The following is a 21976-nucleotide window of genomic DNA, read 5'->3' on the forward strand; positions in this document are numbered from 1 at the left end:
GAAGTGTAAGATTTGGAAACATTGAGCCATGTTGCATAAAAGGAAAATGTTGTATCTCACTAACCAATGAACTTAGATGTGATAATACTTATTGGGTTGAAAGACTAGAGCATAATCTACTGAGTGTGGCATAGTTGAATAACATTTGATTCAAGGTAGAATTCATGAATGGGAAGGCCAAGCTACTAGATGGGAAAGAAAATCTAGTTGGGTCTAGGAATCAAACAAAAGGTAGCTTATTCTACCTAGATAGTGAAAGTTCATGTTTCATTGCTCAAGTAGAAGAAAGTTGGTTATGGCATAAAAGGTTGTGTCACATGAACTTTGATAACATGATCAAGATTAGCAAAAACAAAAAAGTGAAAGGTATTCCTAGTTTGAAAAAATCTGATATGGGCCTATGCAAAAATTGTCAAATTGGTAAGATGAGAAAGACAAGTTTCAAAAGAAAAAATTATCATTCAGAATAAGTCTTGGAGATGTTTCATGTAGACCTTTGTGGACCTATTGGCACAAAAAGCTATAGTGAAGATAAATACTTTATTTTATTTGTTGATGATTATTCTAGAATGATGATTGTAATGTATCTAAAAGATAAGTATGAAGCCTTTCAAAAATTTAAGTGGTATTTGGATAGATTTGGAAACAAAACAGGAAAGAAATTGAATTGTTTAAGGTCAAATATTAGGAATCAAAAGGCAAGTGTCTGCACTTGGTACAACTTAACAAGATGGTATAGCAGAAAGAAGAAATAGATTAATCATGGATTGTGCAAGAACCCTAATGATAGAAAAATATGTTGTAATCAAATATTGGAAGGAAGCAATTAGTACAATAGTTCATACCTTAAATAGAGTATAGCTGAAGAAAGACTCAAATCATACTCCTTATGAACTTGGTATGGCTAAAACATAATGTAAGTTATTTTAAAGCATTTGGTAGTAAATCTTATAGCTTGAAGGAGACTAGGAAAGGTAAATTTGATGTCAAAAGTGATGAAGGCATATTCCTAGGATGCTCTAGTGAAAGTAAAGCATACAAATGTTTGAATCTAACTACTCATAAGATCATAGAAACTATACATGTGAAGATTGATAAGTTTGCAGAAAGAGTGAAGAAGAGAGCAATAAAGAACCCGAAGACTATAGAAATTTTATTTACATTGAACCTAATACATTACCTAATCCAATTGGAAGTCAATAGACCTCACCTCTCGAGTCCCCAAAATCTTCAAAAAAACCTAAGTTGTAGTCAGTGCAACCTAAGTCGTAGTCTAAAGGACCTGAGTCATAGTTAGAAGCTACCAAATTATAGCTAGTACAACCCAAGTCTAAGTTTGAAGGACCCGAGTCACAGATAGTGGGACCTAAGCATAATGCAAAAGATCATGGTGAGGCAAGTGGAACAAGTTCTAAATCCAAAGTGCTTGTATTAGCAAGATATGTCAGAAGGCACCATACACCTAAGCATAAAATTGGAGACAATTCAGATGGCATAATGACAAGGAATGAATTGAAAGATACATGTTTGCTTACTAAATTGAACCTAGAAGTGTTAATGATGCTTTGGATAATGAAAGTTGGATTGAAGCAATGAATGAAGAGATAGAACATATAGAAAGGAATAAGACTTGGACTCTTGTTCCTAGACCCAAGGATAAGAATGTAATTGGCACAAAGTGGGTGTTCATAAATAAGCTAAATGAAGATGGAGAAGTTTCAAGAAACAAAGCAAGGTTAGTATACAAATGTTATTCTCAAGAGGAATGTACTGATTATGGTGAAACTTTTTCTTCTGTTACAAGATTAGAAGGTGTTAGGATCTTACTTGCTTATGTTGTACATAAAGGGTTTAAAGTGTATCAAATGGATGTGAAATCTATATTATTGAATAAAATTCTAGAAGAGGAAGTCTACATAGAACAACTTGAAGGTTTTGTAGATTCTAGCAAAAAGGATATAGTTTGTAATCTGCACAAAGCATTGTATGGTCTTAAACAAGTTCCCAAAGCTTGGTATGAAAGACTTCATAATTATCTTATGAATTTTTTTTTCAAAGAACAAATGATAACAATAACCTATACATAAGGATGAGATAAGAAGATTGTGTTGGCAAAAATCTTTGTAGATGACACATTATTTATTAGAAATGATGATTTGTGCAAATATTTTTCAAATGAAATGAGTAAGAAAGTTGAGATGTCAATATTTGGAGAGATCAAATTCTTTGTTGGCTTGTAGATTCAACAAAAGAAAGATGGTATCTACATTACTCAATTTAAGTATATCAAGAATATACTAAAGAAGTTTGGAATGGAGGATTCAAGACTAGTTGGAACACCTCTGTCTACAGGACATAACCTTTCCAAAAATGATGGTTCCAAGGAGGTAGATCAAACCACATACATATCAATGATTGGAAAACTATATTTTTAGCACATACTAGGCCTGATATTGATCTTGTAGTTAGTATGATGGCAAGATTTTTAGCTAATCCTAAAAAAAATCATATGATGGAAATAAAGAGAATCATGAGGTATCTGAAGGGTACTAAAGACTATGGATTATGGTACGAGAAAAGAGACAATTTAGATTTGAAAACATTCACTGATGCAAATTGGGCAAGAAGCGTTGATGATAGGAAGAGCACCAGTAGTGGAGCATTCTTTCTTGGTAAAAGACTTGTGTCTTGGACAAGTAAGAAGCAGAATTACATCTCTCGGTCTACAACAAAAGCGGAGTATGTTGTAGTAGCAATTAATTGTTCTAATGTTGTTTTGTTGTTTGGTTCAAACAACTATTAGCAAGTATGAAGGTAGAAATTAAGGATCTAGTGGTTATCTTCTCTGATAACACCAATGCAACTAATATATCAAAAAATCCTGTGATGCATACCAAGATTGAGCATATTGTAATAAAATATCATTTTCTAAGAGAATTGATGCAAGACTAAGAGAATTGATAAGATGTCGAAGAGGTAGAGTTTATTGTCATATCATAGAAATTTTGTTTGAAGATATATCAGAGAGGAAGAACTTGGTGTAATATCAAAGAGAGAGAGTTTTCTATCAGAAGAAGATGTTGAAGATAGATCAAAGATGGAGAGTTTTTTGATAGAGGGAGAAACTAAAGTTAGAGGGAGATTACATAGATAGAGGGAATTCTCATGGATGAGAACCAGAACAAAACAAAGGATATTTTTCTAACTTTTATTTTGCTTTAAAAATTTATTGTATTACTACATGTTTTGTTGCCATCAATGCCAAAGAGAGAGATTGATGAAAACAATTGATCAATTGTATATTGTCTTTGATGTTACACAAAATGTCATATCTTTACCAGTCAATGTATATTAAGCTCACTTAGGTGATGAAGATAGTTCCCTGTGTCTTCTGAGTATTCCAGTGTTTGCCAAGTTTAGAAGACAATGTCTACCAAGTTCACTCAAGCATCGAAGAGAAGTTTGTAGAAGTTGAGTGTTAACTGAGCTCACTCAATTAACAAAGAAAAGTTGGATGGAACCAGTGTTAACTGAGCTCACCCAGTTACCAAAGGAAGTTTGCAAAGATCCATTGTTAATTGAATTCACTAGGTTAACACAAGAAAATTATTTTTGAGTTAATGTCCACCAAGCTGGGTTGGCTAAGGAAGGATTTTTTTGTTTTGGCATATTAAGTTTAATGGATTTGTTTATTGGTTTTAGCCAAATGAGGAGATGAATATTAATTATTCTAAGTTGCATTCATGCTAACTTGGAAATGCTTATGATATAAGTATAAGGTCAAGTTGAGGATTGAATAAGTGAGAGTGTGTGGAAGATAAGAAGATGCTTAGAAGAAGCGAATTTGAAGGATACACATAATATCCTTGAGGAGTTGAAAATATACATTCGATCAATAGAGAACAAGTATTGAAGCCAAAATTGAGATCTAAAATTCGAAAAGATAATTTTGTATCAACAATCAGGTCATATCATTATTTCTCTAACCATTGTAGTAGTGTATCAAATCTCCTAACAAAGTTGGTTTAACAACTATTTGTAAATCCTCTAACAAGGTGGCATTTCTAGATTGAAGTGTCTAAAGACCTTTAACAAGGCCACTCCTAGTAGGGTGATTGAATCTTCTAATAGGGTCACACATAACAATGTGTTTTGTAACCTTTAACAAGGTTGGCTCCTAATAGAGCTCACTTCATAATAGTGAAAAATAGTAAGTAGTTACAATTGGTGGTTTTTCCTAAATTGGGTTTCCACATTTAATCTTGGTGTCACTTGTGTTCATGCTATTTATTTTATGTGCATGAAAATAAGTTAATTAAGGTCAATCATAGTAAACATCTTAAGATCTACATGTTCAATATTTGTCAAGTAACAATTTTTATTATAGTGCTTACCAAGTTACAACATATTGTTAGTGTTAACCAAGTGCCCATGTTTTAATCGAGTGACACTAGTTTCAACAGAGTTTGTGTTTTGTATTGACATCTAAGAGATTTGAGTTTTTTTTTTGTAGTAACTAATTCATCTCTCCCCTCTCAGTTACTCCTCTTATATTTCCAACAATTGGTTTCCAAGCTTTTTGTTCTTGCACAAAAGGTTTCAAAAATCTAAGCTAAAGATCATGATGTCTTACAAGAGAGAGATTTTGAAGCTCAACAAAGATAACTTCAATGCATCACAAGAAGCTATGAAGCTACATCTAGCTACCATTAGTGATTCAAGTCTGAAATATTTGAATACCCAATATAAAGCTCCTACTAGAACTATGACTATGGAGGAGATTGTTGAAAAGAAGAATAATAGCATTATGATGATAGACATTGCATCCACTCTTAACTATGTTGAATTTAATGAGGTCAAAGGGTGTGCTACTACTCATTAGATGTGGAACAAACTAAAGGATATCTATGGAGGTGATGATGATGTAAGAAGAGCCAAGGTAGAAAGCTTGAGAGGTTAGTTTGATCAGATGAAGATGAGAGAGGATGATAACATTACAAAATATGTTGAAAGAATCAAAGCTAGTATAAGTGCAATCGAAGCCTATGGAGAGAAAATTGATGATGTCACAGTTGTAAGCAAGGTACTCAGAACCCTTCTTCCTATCTATGCAATTAGAGTGTCAGTTATTCAAGAGATGAGATGTGATCCAAATAATAAGATAACCTTGGATGCTCTAGTGGGAAGATTGATAGTAGTTGAGCTAGATAACTATGATAACTATGTTCCTAGTTCTAGAAATTTTGAGTTTGCATTTGAAGCTAAGTTTTCACTCAAGAAGAAAGTTATAAAGACTAAAGGCAAACAATCTAAAAATGAAGAGGAAGACAATTTTGATAGTGATCTTGAAGCCATTGAAGCCCTACTTGCAAGAAGGTATCCCAAGGCAAAGGAAAGTATAAAGGTAAAATTCCTCTAATATGTTTTTCTTGTGAAGAATTTGGTCACATTGTTGCAAGATGTCCAAACAGAGAAGACAAAGATGAAAAGAGGAACAAAAAGTACAAAGGAAAGAATGATTTCAAAACCTACAAGAACTACAAGGATAAAAGTAAGAAATCTTGTTTCATGGCTAAAGATTCAGATAGGAGTGATGATGATGAAATGGTTTATATTATTGTAAGAGATGAATCTAATGATAAAAAAGATAAAATGGAACTTATCTCTCATGTTAGCAAAAATGATACATGGATTATTGATAGTGGTTTTTCTCATCATATGATTGGTGATAAAACAAAGTTTGCACATATGGAACACTATGATGGTGGAAGTGTAAGATTTGGAAACAATGAACCATGTTACATAAAATGAAAAGGTTGTATCTCACTAACCAATAAACTTATATGTGATAATACTTATTGGGTTGTGTAGACGATTAAAATCGTCCCTAAAGACTATATTAATTTATTTAATATTGCCCATGACATTGTAATTAATTATTAATTAATTAATTATATTGGTCACATTCTTCTACTTATTTAATTAAATAAGTTCACTTTCCTAAGGTATTTAAAGTAAATTAAAATACTTCTAGCCTTAATGTGTTAAATTTATTTAACACATGATTCTCCATAATCCCCTTTTTAAATAAATCTTATTTATTTAAATTTTCACATCTCATTAGTTCTTCTAAACCTATGATTAAACTAAATCTTATTTAATTTAATCTTAAACCTAGCCTAAAGCCTAGCCTACACCCATCACTTTCATCCTCTTAAACCTATCCACCCTTTAATCCCACTTAATAATTTTAATATTTTCCTAATCCCCCTCATTGGCCTAAGTGTGTGCTCACACATGTGTGAGAAGGCATGCCTACACACTCCCCTTGGCACTCTTGTCTCCTACTCTTCTTCTCAAGTTTGCTCACACGTGTGAGCAAACTTTGAATTTTTGACTATTTGCATGGCTTGCATGTCACCTTATGTGGCACCTACATGGATGCCACCTCACCAAGCCCTCCCTCAAGCCTATAAATAGAGGTCGTGTCTCAAGCATTTGCATCTCCCATTATTGCATTTGCATTTGCATTTTTAGATGCATACTAACCATTTGGTAGCTAGCTTAGCTTTGCATTTGCATTGTTCACCTAGTTTACTTGTGCATTCTCATTTCCATTGCATTTACATATTAGTGTAGCTTGCATACTTGGTTAGCTTTCTTTATTACATTGCATATCATCATCATTGAATACGTTCAAGTATGGCTTTCTCCATAGCCATTTCTTGAGGTGTTCTTCATCCCATATAGTTTAGATTCATATTTCATCATTACTCACATTTGCACATCCACTCAAGAGATTCAATACTTTGTTGTGTTTGGAAGAGCACACCAAACATACCCCCCCATCTTAACACACCAACAAGGCCTCTCATGGGTACCTTTGTTGAGCTATAGAGGTGGCTGGAGGATTGAGTTTGTTGGCTACTTACAATTGCAAAACTCAAGAAAGCATTAGTTAGTTAATGTTCTTTCATTTTGATGAGTATTTGATGCATACTTGGGTCTTTAACTAATGTTTGCTTGTTGATTCATGCTCCCAACAGGTCACATTTTCTAGCACAATCTATTGAAGCATAATCTATTGAGTGTGGCATAGTTGAATAACATTGGATTCAAGGTAGAATTCATGAATGGGAAGGCCAATTTGCTATGTGGAAAAGGAAGTCTAGTTGGGTCAAGTAACCAAACAAAAGGTAACTTATTCTACACATATCTTATTGAAAGTTCATGTTTCATTGCTCAAGTAGAAGAAAGTTGGTTATGGCATAAAAGATTGTGTCATGTGAACTTTGATAACCTGATCAAGATAAGAAAAAATAAAAGAGTGAGAGGTATTCCTAGTTTGAGGAAACCTGATATGGGCCTGTGCAAAAATTGTCAAATTGGTAAGATGGGCAAGACAAGTTTCAAAAACAAGAACTATCATTTAGAAGAAGTTTTGGAGTTGGTTCATACAAACCTTTATGGACCTATTGGCATAGAAATTTGCAATGGAGATAAGTACTTTATTTTAGTTGTTGGTGATTATTCTAGAATGATGACTATAATGTATCTGAAAGATAAGTCTGAATCTTTTCAAAAGTTTAAGTGGTATCTAGCTAGAGTTGAGAAAGAAAGAGGAAAAAAAGAAGTGTTTAAGGTTAGATAGAGGATGTGAATTCATTTCCAATGAATTCAATGAATTCTGCACTAAGAAATGAATCAAAAGGTAAGTGTCCACACTTGTTACACCTTAGTAGTCATAGTAAAATTCAGAAATTAGAGAATTAATGTAATGAAATTTTAGCCAAATGAATCTTGCAACCATTAAAAGGTAAAAATAATAAATTAATCATGTTACAATGAGCATATGCAATTATTTTGTCATTAAGTGTGGAATATAAACTGGCAATGCATATAATAAGATTAATAATATAATACTTGAGGATGATGTTAACATAATATAGGAAAACAAATAATTCTATATTATTTAATAATAAGTTACCAATACATTATTGACTTTCAAGATATCTGAGTCTACATTCTTCTACTTTTCTCTTTGCAAGTTGTTTCCCACTTTTCATCTTCTCATAGAAATCATGTGTGAAGGGTGACATAATTCTCAATCCTTCTAGTGACTTCACATGGGACACAACCACAAATGTCAAACATGCTCTTTCTCTTGGACCTATGTACGTTGCATCTTTTGAAAGAGTTCACCCTTGAGATTTTTGAATTGTCAATGCCCACGCCAACCTTAATGGTAGTTAGAAGGTCCTACCCCTTTTTGAAGGGTGTTATCAGTACTATTTTTGGATGATAATCATTTCTAAAGTAATTATAAAATTTAACTATAATATATGTTAGTGGCTCTAGTGGAGTTGTTCCTGGTTCGTAGCCAATATTTCTGATATATATTCTAGTGATCCATTCACAAGACTGACTTCTGTCCATCAATTTGTAGTTAACATTACCCTTGCATTGCTACTAAACAATAAATCTGTATCAAGTTCTTCAGTTGATAAATCTTCATTTCTATTACCATTCCTTGATTTGGTTGCAAGGTTATGAAATCAGATGTCTTAAAGAATACAACATCCTCATGTTATAGTTACAAACATTTTCATTTGTAGAGAACAAATGCACTATCTTATGAAACTCATCATTACTTACACCATATAAACTTATAGGCATTCTTGTCATGAGCAAGTTCTAGTCACCTATTTGTAGAGTTGGATATCTCCGATTTCTAAGAAAATGGAAAAATCTTTATTGTTGGATATCTTCTCCATCTTGCCTAAATACTTTATCTAGTGTAACCACCATCTTGAAATACTGCCATAGTAACTTTGCCTCTCTATTGTTGTCATATGTTGGTCTATCATTAACATGAGGTAATTACCCCAAATCACCAACCAAAATAATAGATACACTTGAAAGATAGTTGTAAAATTTAAGTTATGACCATTTAGTAAAATCATAACATATGTATTCTCTATGACCTATGTTTGTAAGAATTAGAAGATGTTAATAACACCATATAATGTAAGGAAAGGTATACCTCCAAAGCTTATGTCTGCATACTATGGGAAGGATTGTCTAAGTCAACAATCTATATTTTCCAACATGTTTTGGCCAAAGAAGCTTATTTCATCAATCAAAATATATATAATATTCTCCATCTCTTATTGAAAATTAATAAGTCTTGGCACTTCTAGCTATAAAAAATTAGTAATTAGTATCTACAACTTTGAATGAACAATAGAAGCTTTCCTATGTTAAAAGCTACAACTCTTGTAGATGCAAGCAATAGAAGTGGGGAAGGATTTGTCATCACTATCATTTGAAGAGATTATTTGATGGCACCAATCAAATAATACTTTCATATTCCTATTGTTCCTTGAATTATCATAAATAAAGGATTTCCCTTATAATGTCAATTGCCTTTTGTTTCTTTTGACATAGACTTGTAAAATTGATGCATTGTGGGATGTCATCATACATAAGACACCCATGTTTTTTCATTTCAGGTATGAAATTTACTACGTGGGTTGTGTGCTCTTCACACTGATATTTACTGCACCAATTTGTATTTCTACCAATACATCTTCTCCCCAACATGTCAATTTTACAAACTGGCATATGTTGACCATGATGTAACCCATATTTGATTTCCCACTCATGTTCTTTTGTATTTTCCTCAATGCCTCCATTATCCTCAATCTCTAAATCACTTGAAGGTTATCATTTTCTACATTTGATTATCTTTGGACATGCCAAGCATTATAGTTGAGTGATTCCCAATTTGCTACTATAGTATCTATTAGGATTAAACCACAGACAGAAATAACAATTACATGCCAATATAACCAATAACATAAAATAATAGATCACACAGAAAAGAACACAAGGCACCAAGATTTAACGTGGTTCACCCAATCCCTAGGCTACGTATACCAAACAACAAGTTTGATATTATTATGATCTAGTGATTACAACCTGATTACAATCCGTAATCCCTTACAGCTCAATATTGCTGCAAGAACCAATTTTGCATCACAACTTAACATAATAAAAAATACCTAACCCTAAGCCCTTTTATACAAGTATGTTATGTCATTTTAGGGTTACAACATGTCGGCCATATGTTGGCTACAACATCGGCCATGGCCCAAAAAAATAATTTCGAGTTGATGCCCTGAACCCTAAAGAATTTATGAAGTATGTATAATACTTTCCTAATCAGTCACCACAATCTAACAATCCCCCACTTGGGGACTGATCAGGCTCCACGCTAAACAACAATCTCCCACTTGGAGATTGATCCTGTAGCAATACTGCTACCACATGGGGCTCCCACTAGATCAAACCACCCTGGACTCTGCTATTCTTTTATTCATGTTTAGTCTAGAAGACCAACTAAAACTGAAGAGGAGTCAGCTTCTCCCTTGTTACTATCTTTGTCAACATATCTGCTGGATTGTCATTTATATGTATCTTCTCTAGCTTTAATTGTCCATCCTCCAAAACTGACCGAATGAAATGGTACCACAACTATATATGTTTGGTCTTTGAATGCAGAGCTAAATTCTTTGCAAGATGAATGAAACTCTGACTATCTGTGAACAAATAATTATCCTTCTGAGGATTTCCCAATCCTTCCAAGAAGAACTGAAGTCATATCATCTCCTTGGCTACCTCTATAGTAGCAACATACTTTGCCTCTGTAGTGGATAGAGCATTAATATTTTGTAACCTAGAAACCCAACTCGCAGTTGCCCCACCAACAGTAAAGACATAACCTGTAGTACTCCACTTGGTATCAATATCCCCTACCAAATCTAAGTCAACATAGCCTTGTAAATCAGTAGTAGAGCCCCCAAAGTGTAAACACTTATTAGATGTTCCTCTCAAATATCTGAGAATCCATTTGACAACATTCCAATGCTCAATTCTTGGATGACTCATATAGTTGCTAATGACTCCCACTGCATGTGCAATATTTGGCCTAGTACATACCATAGCATACATCAAGCTTCCTACAGCTGAAGCATAGGGTACCTTGGACATCTTATCCTCCTCTTCCTGTGTCTTGGGACACATCTCCTTAGTCAACTTCAAATGACCAGGTAAAGGTGTGCTGACATCTTTAGCATTCGCCATAGAGAAATGTTGCAACACCTTCTCCACATAATCATCTTGAGATAGCATCAATGTTCTGTTCTTCCTATCTTGGAAAATATTCTTACCAAGGATTTTTTTTTCTGCCCCCAAATCCTTCATAGCAAATGCATGTGCTAACTGGCATTTCAACCCCTTAATATGATCCATGTTAGATCCAGCTACAAGTATATCATCAACAGATAAACATAAAATAACGTAGCTATCATCATCCAACCTCCTAAAATAAACACAGTAATCTGAATGACACCTATTATATCCATGCTCATGCATAAAATTGTCAAATTTTAGATACCATTGCCAAGGTGCTTGCTTCAAGCCATATAAACTTTTCTTCAATTTGCACTCCTTACCTTTGATTGCAAATCCCTGTGGCTAATCCATATATATCTCTTCATCCAAATCACCATGAAGGAAGACTATTTTAACATCAAGCTGCTCTAAATGCAAATCTTCAGTAGCCACAAGACTTAAAATAGTATAGATAGAAGTCATTTTAACAACATGAGAAAATATCTCATCAAAATCAATTCCTTTTTTATGTGCAAATCCTTTCACAACTAACCTGGCTTTAAATCTTTTCTTACCTCCATCCTCTTCTTTTAACCTATAAACCCACTTATTCTGTAAAGCCTTTTTACCTGCAGGCAACTTGCATAAATCCCATGTCTTATTCTTCAGCAAAGAGTCCATTTCATCTTTCATTGCAAACTCCCATTGAATCTTAGTATCCAACTACACAGCTTCACCATAACATTCAGGTTCACCAGCATCAGTAAGTAAAATTGAATACAAAGAGCGAGAAAATCTTTGTGGAGGTCTAATTTGCCTTGTTGACTATCTAACATTCACCAGTGTGTGTGGTATTTGTTTTTGCAATTGTTGCACATCATGACGAATGGTTGGAACATCAACTTTTGGAGTATCATCTAGCACTACATAATCATCTTCTTTCTTCTCATGTTGCTGCAACAGATCTTTGTACAACACTTTCTCATTGAATATGACATCCCTGCTTCTTACAATTTTTTGATTTTCAAAATCCCAAAGCCTATAACCAAATTCATTAATGCCATATCCAAAAATACACATTTCTTTGACTTAGCTTCTGGCTTGGTTTTATTTTCAGAATCTATGTGAGCAAATGCTTCACAGCCAAAGGTTTTGAGAAAAGAATAACTCACCTTCTTACCGGTCCATGCCTCCTCTGGAATACCGCACCCCAAAGGAGTAGAAGAAGATCTATTAATCAAATATACAACAGTATTGACAGCCTCTGCCCATATGTATAAGGGAAACCTAGCATGCAATCTCATGCTCCTTACACATTCCATTATAGTCATGTTCATGCGTTCAACCACTCCATTTTCTTGTGGAGTCCTTGGAATAGTTTTTTGTCTACGAATACCATTAGTGGAGCAATAATCTTCAAATTCATGATTGCAATACTCACCACCATTATCAAATCTGAGACATTTTAATTTCTTACCAGTCTCATTTTCAACCAAGCATTTCTATTTCTTAAAAGTTTGAAATACATATCATTTCTAAGGAAATAAATCCATACCTTTCTAGTTTTATCATCAACAAATGTAACATAATAATGAGAGCCTCCAAGGGAAGATACCTGAGCTGGTCCACATACATCGATATGCACAAGCTCTAATTTCTCCTTTTTGTTTTCCTTCCCAATCTTCACAAAACTCACTCTCTTTTGTTTTCCATACACACAACTTTCAAAAAAATCCATATTAACACATTTTAGGCCTAGTACAACTTTCTTTGAATGAAGTACTTTCATACCTTTCTCACTCATGTACCCAAGTCTGTCGTGCCATAGTGTTGTATCAGAATCTACATCAGCTATCTGTTCTTCCTACTCAGCTACAACAATTGTTCATGAACATTCATTTTTCTCTGAAACAATTAAAGTAGAAGGAACAATATGAACTATACAAAGATATAAGTTGCTTACTTTCACACCTTTTGCTACTACAAGGGAACCTTTTGAAACCTTCCAATTTTTATCATTAAAAGTAACTACACAACCCTCATCACCGAGTTGCCCTACTAAAATTAAATTCCTACTCAGCCTTGGAACATGTATTACCTCATGTAGTAGCCAATGATTCCCATTCTGCAACTTAATCTTAATTTTTCCCTTTCCAACAATCTAACAGGGTTCATTATCCCCCAAATAAACAAGCCCAAAATCCCCTTGGACATAATCAATGAAATAACCTCTATGAGGTGTAGCATGAAATGAAGCACAAGAATCTAAAACCCATGAATCATCAACACTTTCTAAAGACAGAAGCAAAGCATCCTCTTCGAGTTTGTTACTTACCACATTTGCCTGCTTGTCTCCATTTGATTTATCTCCTTCAATTTTCTTTCAATTTCAACAATCTTTCTTTTTATGACCTAGTTTTCCACAATACTAGCAATCGTTCGGTCCTCTTGATTGAGACCTCCTCCCCTTTGAATTTCCTCTTGATTTCCCATGATTTATGGAATTGCTTTCTCTCTCAGTCATTCTGCCCCTGCTTTGTGCATTCAAAGCACTTCTTGATGTAGATCCACCTAAGGATTTCCTGAGTTTCCTCACTTAAAACAACACTAATCACATCTTCACATTTTAGGGTACTAGATCCAAGAACATAATTACTCACAACCATTACCAAGCCATTCCAACTTTTAGGCAAAGAACACAAAATCAAGAGAGCCCTAATTTCTTCATCAAAATTGATACCCACAGAAGATAATTGACTAGTAATAGTATTAAACTCATTTAAATGATTTGCAACAGATCCACCTTCTGCCATTTTCATATTAAATAAACGCTTCATGAGAAATACCTTGTTTGAAGCAGAGGGCTTTTCATATAATTTCGCTAGGGTTTTCATCAACTCTTCTATTGTCTTCGTTTTTGTAATATTAAATGCCACTAATGGTGCCAGACATAATCGAATGCTTCCAAGTGCCTTTCAATCCAAAATATCACATTCATTATTTGACATAGATCCCTGATTCTTGGCTTTGCCTTCTAATGGCTTCCATAAATACTTCTCATAAACATAGTCTTCCATTTGCATCTTCCATAACTAGAAGTTCTGCCCATTAAACCTATCAACCCTCAGCTTACCCTCGTCTGCCATTGCTCCCACTCAACCATGAGACTCCCACTTAAATGTGAGACTTTCCTATGGAGGATAACTGAAAGACAACCTTGCTCTGATACCACTTGTTAGGATTAAACCATAGACATAAATAACAATTACATGCAAATATAACCAATAACATAAAATAATAGATCACACAGAAAAGATCACAAGGCACCAAGATTTAACGTGGTTCACCCAATCCCTAGGCTACATCCACCAAACAACAAGTCCCATATTATTATGATCTAGTGATTACAACCTGATTACAATCTATAATCCCTTATAGCTCAATACCACCGCAAGAACCAATATTGCATCACAACTTAACATAATAAAAAAAACCTAACCCTGTGCCCTTTTATATAAGTATTTTATGTCATTTTAGGGTTACAACATGTCAGCCATATGTTGGCCATATATCGACTACAATGTCGGCCACAGCCCCAAAAAAAATTTCAGGTCGATGCCCCAAACCCCAAAGAGTTTATGAAGTATGTATAGTACTTTCCTAATCAATCACCACAATCTAACAGTATCATCATCATGACCAATGTCCCTCTCAACATTAAAAAAAGGTTTATACAATAACAACTCATATAAACAAAAGTCCGCCCACTTATTAGAATCATGTAAAGGAATAGAATAATACCTAGGAAAAACTCTAACAATAGATGTTATCTTCCTTGACCTTCATTTATTATCTCCTCTTTTTTTAGGATTGTATATATAGGACCTTGCCACATCAATCAAACTAATACCTTCCTTACAAATTGTTCTTGTTTAACCATCAACAAAATATTTTATGAGTTCTTCCTCATTTTCCTTGTCATTGATTACTATGGGTTTGAAACCATTGCGTGAGACATTTATTATCATGTTTTGAATGTATGATGCAACCCAATTTCTCAGTTTGACCTAAGGACCTTTCAACAATTCCAATTTATTCTATTATTAATAGTGAAATGTGATAGATTTCTTCACTTTAGGTGAAGAATTTAAAAAATATTTTGCAATAGCATATGACATGGGCATAGGTGGAAATGTGCCTAGTTATTGGCTCAAACAGTTAAAGACTTCCTTAGGATTGGAATCTATTTACTTACAATTTCATAGATTAATTCTTTATCTTAATAAAATTGCTTCAGCAGCCTCTAGTCATGTTCTAGCTCTTTTGAGAACCACATCAACCTTGATTACTTGTCTCTTGCCTTTAGCTCATGCACGATTAGCTTTCTCTAGTTTGAAACTTTCCTGAGCCTCTTGAAGATCTATATCAATACCTCTTTCTACATTATTTACCAATAATGTGATTTCATCATTGTCTTTTTTTAATACACTCAACCAATGGAAGTTATAATAGTGTATGACATGCTTGTTGAGCTCCAATATCTCTTTCTACAACTATCTTTGTTAAGAGCTTTATGTATGCCTATGCCGCTAAATCATTTAGATTTCAAAGATTTGAAAGATGTATCAATATTTTTTGATATGTTTCAAAGCTTCTCTCTGCTCTTGTTGCATACTTTGCAATGCATTTGATTATTACATGTCTGGAAAGGATATGTTTCCAATGAACATTGGCCCTCCAAAATTGTAGTATGTAGTGATTGTGTGAATTTAACTTTGTCAACATCTCTTGTAGGTTCAAATCTTTTCTCACCTGATTATGCATCCTCATATAACTTTGACCCCCCCAAATTCAGTGGCTAAGGTGCATTATACCTAAAACAAAATATCTCTCTACACTTTTTCATTCATCCTCACTTGACCAATTAATAGTATCCATATTTTGTCCCCCTTCCAACCATAAGAAGCCATGAACATGAGGTAAATAATGATGTTTCCACTCATATCTACATCAAAATTCCTTCATTTTCATACCTTTTTCAAACATTTCTTTCTTGAACATTGTATTCCTTAAGCGCATGTAGTATGTGACTATATATCGATAGTCGATGATATTCTATCTTCTCCATTTTTTATCCTCTCATGGATTAGTAGGTGGTTTATTAGGCATTAGTGCATGTAAATTAGGACACTATATATCTGATGTACTTAGTGTGAAGAAAATTGTAGGTGTATCAAGTTGGTGAAGCAAGTCAGTCAATTTTGCTTTACATATAGCCCAATATGATCTTGTTCCTCTTAGACTTTTACCAAACTGCACTAGCCTATCAACAAGATTATTAAGTGGCATATTTTCCATATGTTTACATAGTTCATTGATGGTAATTGACATGTCTTGAAAACTCCTTTTTCCAAAAACAACCGCTAAACTTTGTGCGCAATATCACATTATCATGTTGATCACAAAATACCTAAATCATGAATGTTTTCCGAAGCGGTGATCCCTACACGTCATCAAATGCTTCAAAAATTCATGCAAGTGTACTCATTTCATTCTAGGCTCTAACCAATCACAAGTTCCATTTGGAAACAATGTTGGGAAAGCCATATCCAACAACCTAGATATGACATACACATTATAGGTGATGCACCTATAGATGGCCTCTCAATTAAAGAAGATGGAACTATATTAGGGTTATTAAGCCAAGCATGGGTTAATTTAATTTCTCTTTGAGCATTAGGTCACCTTAAAGCCATACATGTCATTTAGTCAATTATGTTACTTTTCATCTACCTCCATGAGTGGATTCAAGAATGTGACTTTGTTTGCATCAGAATCAAACTCCATTTGCACACTATCTTTAATCTATCAAAAAAATTCTCATCCACATTTTTTTGTAAGTCATTAAGAATGGTTTCATATATTCTAACATTTGCATAAAATATATAATGTTCAACTTTGTATTTTAATGCTCTATAGACACAATCACTATTTATAGTAAAGTTACAATGTATACTAGGTTAATCACTTCTTCAAAAAATAATGAGTAGTAAATGATCAAATTGTATGTGACAAGATTTTTGATACTTGTTCTACATGTTGAGGAAAACTAATTGTGTGTCCTTTGTACTTATATTGACCGCTAGTTGCATGTGTAACTTGTAGTATAGGGTTGACATGTGCGATCTACATCTCTTCAACCTAACTTAACTTTGCAAGATCTTGTGGTTGAGAGCCAAGATTCATATTATTTGAAAATGAAAACCTATGAATTCCTCTTTCTTGATGACATCTATTGTATATAGAACCCTCATTGGTGCGATATGCTCTCATTCTCATATATGGCTCTTCACAAACATATTACATCTAATGTCTAAAATACATTTGAAATATTCTAAAATTCAAATTGAGGCATATCATTTGGGTTGGGCATGTCTTCTATATCACCTTCTAGTTCTTCATTCATGTGGATTTCACTTTCATGTTGCAATGTTTCTAGTACACATTCTATTAACGACAAGCCTTTATTCTCAATATGCAATTGATTGTTTGTATTTGCAGGGTGCTCATATATGTCACTTGGTTCGGCTTTAGGATGTTGTATTTGACACCTCTCTGCATTTTGAAGAAGAAGCCTCTCAAAATTACATCGATGATTATTTCTCTCTACATTTGCCTGAACTTGATTTTCATTTTCCAATTGTTCAATCGTCACTTCTGCCCTTCTTCTAACATATCTTTGCCTATTCCTTTAATTTTTTATTACTCTTTGTTGTTCTCTTTCAATATTTATTTTTTGTTGTTGTTGGTGTCTACAACATTCTCTACGATACTCTCTATGATATTGTCTTTGGTATTATCTTCTTGCCTCCTCAACTTAAAAATTTATCCTAGTTCACATCATAGCTAGTAGAAAAACAACATTAGTGAATAATATATATTTATATATACATGAGAAATATTATAGCAATCCTTATTGTATATGTATTTAAATTTATAGATAAAATATGCATGAATGGAGAGAAGTGACATTAAATTCAATAACATACATCTATATATACATGAGAAATATAGTACCAATCAAGATTATTATACAAGGTAGAATAAAGAATTGAATCAAGTTATTCTACAAGAAGATCAATAAGTTTTTATATGCATCTAAATGTATGTATAAAGCATCCATGAATAGAGAAAAACACTTAAAACTTTTTTAGCATGTTGAAAAATATATTAATAAAGAAGAAACAAAGAACATGAACAATTGAGGAAAAGAAAATACATTTGAAGATTAATGAAATTGTAATAAATTGTAATTAAAATGCAAACATGAAGATAAATAGTCACAAAATATTATTACACTATACAAATAAATTATCTTATTTATCAAAATACTAGATAAAACATGTGAAAAATAAATGGTCTAAGAGACATTTTGTTACAAATCATATCAATACACGATCTTCCATTTTCCAATACAAAATAATAATATCCCAAATTTAGGTAATCCTCTTTAGGAGATCACTTCCATTTTCCAACAAAAGAGACTAAAACCCAAAAGGAACAAGGACCTATTCAATACCATTGTTTTATTATCCATCTTCCATTAACCAAATGCTAAGCTCAACGTAACTGGGCATAAGAATATGCTTGAAGAGTTTGAGTATGAGCAAAATAGACTTTGAAAAATTGTTGCTAACTCAGAGGAGATTAAAATCTATAAATGACAACACTCATCCACCAATAAATCATTCTCGAATATGTCTACAACCAAATCTAGTTGAATGTACATCAAGGTAGACTAGATATTGGAGGTGTAGGTCTAATATGTTCAAAAAATAACTCCTTTATAAGTGGTTCTTGAATCCATTCATTTGCTATACAATTATCATATTCAATGACAAGCTTAGACCTTTGTGCATTGGTGACATATCCTATTATGGTCCCAGGGAACCATGCTCCCTGAAAACCCTCTTCATCACAACACACTTCAACTTTCATCCCATAATGAAAATTCATGTTTTATACTTTTAGCCCTAATACAATGCAAAAAACTATTTCAAATTTTTGTTATAAACATGTAAATCAATCCTTAATAGAAAAAAAGATTTCTTCAATGTTTAATTAAAGTCATCATTAAAATAAAATCATAGATTAAATCAAATTTGAATAATACTCCATACTTATTTACACTGTATAATACTTGTGAAACATGATAAAAATAGACAAAATAAATTATGTTAAAAAAGAAAAAAGAGTTAAAAAAATATTCTTCTTCTTTTTGTAATTATAACTCTGTTTTGTTTTAGAAAGGTATATATAATATTAGTTAAATATAAGTGTCAAGATAAAGTGAAAATATAAAATTATATATATTTAACATTAGAATGAAATTAAATTTTATAAAAAATCAAAGTTAAGATAAGCATGCATAAATTGAAAATATTTTTCAAGTTATTCAAAATATTAGACCAAACATAAAGTAAAAAGGAAAATTTATAAATAATTCTATCTAAGAGAAAAGGTATCTTATGTTAGAGTGGGGTTGTCGTTGCACCAAAAGACTGATCTATCAATGCTCGATACAACCACTCAACTTATAGTATACATGAGGTGGTTAAACCCTTGTCATGAATCCTAAGGGGAGTGTTGAATACATTTCTAACAATCTCCCCCTCAACGTCACTCGAGGGTCTGAGTATTCAAACCTTTGACCAAGCTCTGATACCACTTGTTAGAGTGGGGTTGCCATTGCACCAAAAGACTGATCTGTCAATGCCTGATACAACCACTCAACTTAAAGTACACAAGAGGCAGTTAAGCCCTTGTCACAAATCCTGTTAGTAATGGGACTAGTCTATAAATGCACAAGGTGCAAAATACACAAAATAGATGGTTTCAATTGCTAAGCACAAATTTAATTGTGTATGGAAAATACCTAATTGTTCCTAAATAAATAATTTTATATTTTATACTTCAATCCATCAACATAAGGATTGCCCCTCTACTGCAGATGAGAAGAATCCCTTGTCCCCAACTTTCTTGTTTTATGAAAGTTCAATGAAAGCCACCCCTTCAAAGAAAAAAGACCATTGTAAGAAGTTGAATGAATACTATTAACTTAGTTTTCTATTATTTTGTTGAGTGATGATAGTGGTTTTATCCATATGTAATGGCCATCATTACAAGACAAGATACTAAATGCAACAAAGTAACATAATAAATTTAAGATAACCATCTTTGTTTTGTTTATAATTAATTTAAGACAACTATAAGTATACCAAGGGATTATAAAGTACCACCTAATCCTATTCTTCTTCATCAACGATAGTATAAAAATCACATCAAAGGAAAACCCAGTTTACCTACATACATTCTAAAGTTACAAATAACAATCACTAATATGCAAATTTTCACTTTGGAATTTGTATTGCTTCAATATATTAATATACTTTATTGTAGATATAATTGTTACACCTACTTTAGAGATAGTTATAGTGCAATCTACTATAAATATAAATAATTAGTCTTTATAGAAAATAGTACATAGTCAAATTCTAATAAAATGCTACAATTTAACATTCTAAGTAATATGACAGTTAGTGTCGAGCACTAGTAGGTGCCAAGTAGTCAGTGTGTGTCGAGTCACCTAGGTGCCATGCAAACAGAAGGCGTTGAGCAAATAGTGTGTGCTGATTGATTATGGTGTCGAGAAACAGTATGTGTCAAGCCATTTAGGAGCTGAGTATCAACAGAAAGAGCACAATGAAGGCTGAGCATCAGAGCCTATTGATGCCAAGTGAATAGTCTATGTCATATATGTTTGTAATGGCACAAACTTCTATGTAAACCATTTTTGGCCAACATGAACATGGATTTTCAATTATAAGAAATAAGTAGGGATTCACATTAACATCCCTATGCTATGCATGCAACCAATCCAATTGAGGGAGGCATTAGGCGACAATATGGATCAACCAAAACTATCCATTCTAACCTAATTTTGTCTCCATGATGTTTATAAAAGAAGTCAACCCTAAGGGTAACATATGTTGTGAAGGAGGATACTAAGGAGAGTATCTGGTGAGAAATAAACATGGAGAAGATGGCTAAGACAAAGTTATGTAATGTAGAATCAGTTTGAGAAGAACAAAGACAAGCAGTGAAAGGTTAGAGAAGATAGATTTGATTAGGAGGATCAAGCAATAACCAGTAAAAAGGAGATCTGAGATCAAGCAATAAGGTGATAACCAAAGGATTAGGTGTCGAATTATTCTAACAAGTGATACAGAGTAAATCTCTTAACAAAGTAGTCTTACACAGGCTTTTGTAAATCTCTTAATTGAGTGAGCTTACTTAATTACAAGTTTTAAATCCTCTAGCAAGTTGAGACCTAATAGTCTTTGTAAGCCTTTAACAGGGCAAACCTTTAATAGGGTAGATCATAGTTTATGATCAAAACTTTGTAGCCATAATTGGCCACACTTTATTGCTATAGTAGTGAAGATTTGTGGGTGTCATCCCCACCCCAATTTTACCTTCTCATTGGAGGGTTTCTGGGTAACAAATACTTGTGTTATGTGTTGATTTACTTTATGCTATGGATGTGATGCATGCTTACATATTTCAATTCACATGTTAAGTTATGATATGGATTAAGATGAAATGTTGTAGTGGTATAAAGTATTAAGTGCTGATTCACCCCCTTCTTAGAACTTACTTTCCCATTGTTATTTTCGATAGTAATTATTACACCTACTTTAGAGATACTTATAATGCAATCTACTATAAATACAAATAATTG

The sequence above is a fragment of the Cupressus sempervirens genome, chromosome 3 (assembly GCF_028749045.1).
Source record: "Cupressus sempervirens isolate cs-2001-9-10 chromosome 3, ASM2874904v1, whole genome shotgun sequence".
NCBI lineage: Eukaryota > Viridiplantae > Streptophyta > Pinopsida > Cupressales > Cupressaceae > Cupressus > Cupressus sempervirens.